The 2,500-nt window shown below is 62.8% G+C and overlaps 1 pseudogene; it reads right to left on the bottom strand.

The window, feature by feature from the left end:
* LOC124563798 overlaps window positions 1–2,500 on the bottom strand; it is a 7,962-nt pseudogene that overhangs the window by 3,808 nt on the left and 1,654 nt on the right.

Below are 2,500 nucleotides of genomic sequence, written 5' to 3'. Positions count from 1 at the left end.
AGTGCGGGAGAAGGCGGTCACGGATGAAGCCGGCGGTGGAGATCGGCTTCTTCGTGAAGAGGTCCGCCCAGAAGTCCAGCAGACCGGGGATGTCGGGTGGCGGCTGCAGCAGGGTGCCGTCCAGCAAGCCACGCACGCAACGTGCACGCGACCTACGGAAGGCGTCCTGTGTCCGTGCGTATTCCCAGCGGCGCCGCTTGCGCTTCTGCAGCGGCGGGGCGGCAGGCGGCCGCTTGGATGGTTGGCGCGGCCGCTGTGTCCTGGTGATCGACCTCTCCCCCCTGGACCCGACCGACGCAAGGGCATCCGGGAGCATGCCCAGGATGACATCGGGCGGCGTGCCCCGCCCCAGACCAATGACTCGATCCAGGGCAGAGAAACGCTGGGCGGAAGCAGGTAGCCCCGCCAGATGCTCCCAGATGGCGGCGTCAGTCGGCCCCTCCGGCGGCGGCCCGGTGGTGTCGGCCGCGAAGTCCTCGGCTGCGTCGACGGGCGGCGCAGCGGCCTCGCCCGCGTCAGGCAGCGAGCTCGCTGCTCCACGGCGGGACGCCGGCTCTTCACCCCGACCGATCTCAAGTGCCTCCATGAATTGGCGGACAAGCTGCTTGTGGGCAGCTTGCCGCCGTCGGCACTTGATTGCCTCAAGCGTTCGGTCGGGGAACATCCTGGTAAGTTCTTGATTTACAAAGAAGAACCGGGCGTCCCTCTCCAGGAACAGTTCGGCCTCTGCCTTGGCGAGCGACAGGACTTCTTCCTCCGTCCACCTCGCGCGATGCCTCTCCGTCACGATCTCAGCGTTGGCGGCCGCAGGGTGTTGGCGGCGGCGATGGACCCCGAGACCGTTCTTCGTGGTAAAAGTGCGGTGGCACTCACTGCAAGCAAAGGGAGCTACACAAACTATCGCATTTTCGTTACGGCCGGTTGGCCGGATAGGTGCTGGGGTAGCTGGGGTGGCACCTTCAGCGGAAGGGCCACCATCTCTTGTTTCTTGTCGGCTGCCCCCAACTATAAAGGGATAATGCGAGGGGGGGCTGGTAACCCCCCCAAGCCCCTGGTGCGGTCTTCCACTCTGCAAAAATCAGCGGGCCCACGAGAAGGGGAGAAGACCGCAGGAGAGGAGAGGCTAAGAGGGCTAGGCCCATGTATTGCGCATCACTCTCCCTGTAACTATAACCCAAGGAAGGCACCTCGCAGCAGCAGCACGACTACATCAAGACCGCACTTCGAAAAGCCAAGTCCGGATGCAGCCACACCGCCGCCACTTGGCCACCTTAAGAGAGTCATAGTTACTCCCGCCGTTTACCCGCGCTTGCTTGAATTTCTTCACGTTGACATTCAGAGCACTGGGCAGAAATCACATTGCGTCAACACCCGCTAGGGCCATCGCAATGCTTTGTTTTAATTAGACAGTCGGATTCCCCCAGTCCGTGCCAGTTCTGAGTTGATCGTTGAATGGCGGCCGAAGAGAATCCGCGCACCCGCGCGCCCCCGGAGGAGCACGCTAAGGCGGACGCGGCCTCGCAGCAAGGAAGATCCGTGGGAGGCCAAGGCACGGGACCGAGCTCGGATCCTGCACGCAGGTTGAAGCACCGGGGCGCGAACGCCGCGCAGGCGCGCGCATCCTGCACCGCCGGCCAGCACGAGGCCAACCAACGGCGAGAGCAGACCACACCCGCGCTAAACGCCCGCACTTACCGGCACCCCTACGGCACTCACCTCGCCCAGGCCCGGCACGTTAGCGCTGACCCACTTCCCGACCAAGCCCGACACGCCCCGATCCTCAGAGCCAATCCTTATCCCGAAGTTACGGATCCAATTTGCCGACTTCCCTTACCTACATTATTCTATCGACTAGAGGCTCTTCACCTTGGAGACCTGCTGCGGATATGGGTACGAACCGGCGCGACACCTCCACGTGGCCCTCTCCCGGATTTTCAAGGTCCGAGGGGAAGATCGGGACACCGCCGCAACTGCGGTGCTCTTCGCGTTCCAAACCCTATCTCCCTGCTAGAGGATTCCAGGGAACTCGAACGCTCATGCAGAAAAGAAAACTCTTCCCCGATCTCCCGACGGCGTCTCCGGGTCCTTTTGGGTTACCCCGACGAGCATCTCTAAAAGAGGGGCCCGACTTGTATCGGTTCCGCTGCCGGGTTCCGGAATAGGAACCGGATTCCCTTTCGCCCAACGGGGGCCAGCACAAAGTGCATCATGCTATGACGGCCCCCATCAACATCGGATTTCTCCTAGGGCTTAGGATCGACTGACTCGTGTGCAACGGCTGTTCACACGAAACCCTTCTCCGCGTCAGCCCTCCAGGGCCTCGCTGGAGTATTTGCTACTACCACCAAGATCTGCACCGACGGCGGCTCCAGGCAGGCTCACGCCCAGACCCTTCTGCGCCCACCGCCGCGACCCTCCTACTCGTCAGGGCTTCGCGGCCGGCCGCAAGGACCGGCCATGACTGCCAGACTGACGGCCGAGTATAGGCACGACGCTTCAG

The sequence above is a fragment of the Schistocerca americana genome, unplaced genomic scaffold (assembly GCF_021461395.2).
Source record: "Schistocerca americana isolate TAMUIC-IGC-003095 unplaced genomic scaffold, iqSchAmer2.1 HiC_scaffold_124, whole genome shotgun sequence".
Taxonomy (NCBI): Eukaryota; Metazoa; Arthropoda; class Insecta; order Orthoptera; family Acrididae; genus Schistocerca; species Schistocerca americana.
Note: the sequence above shows the minus strand (reverse complement) of the source record. Positions and strands in the feature narration are given on the sequence as shown.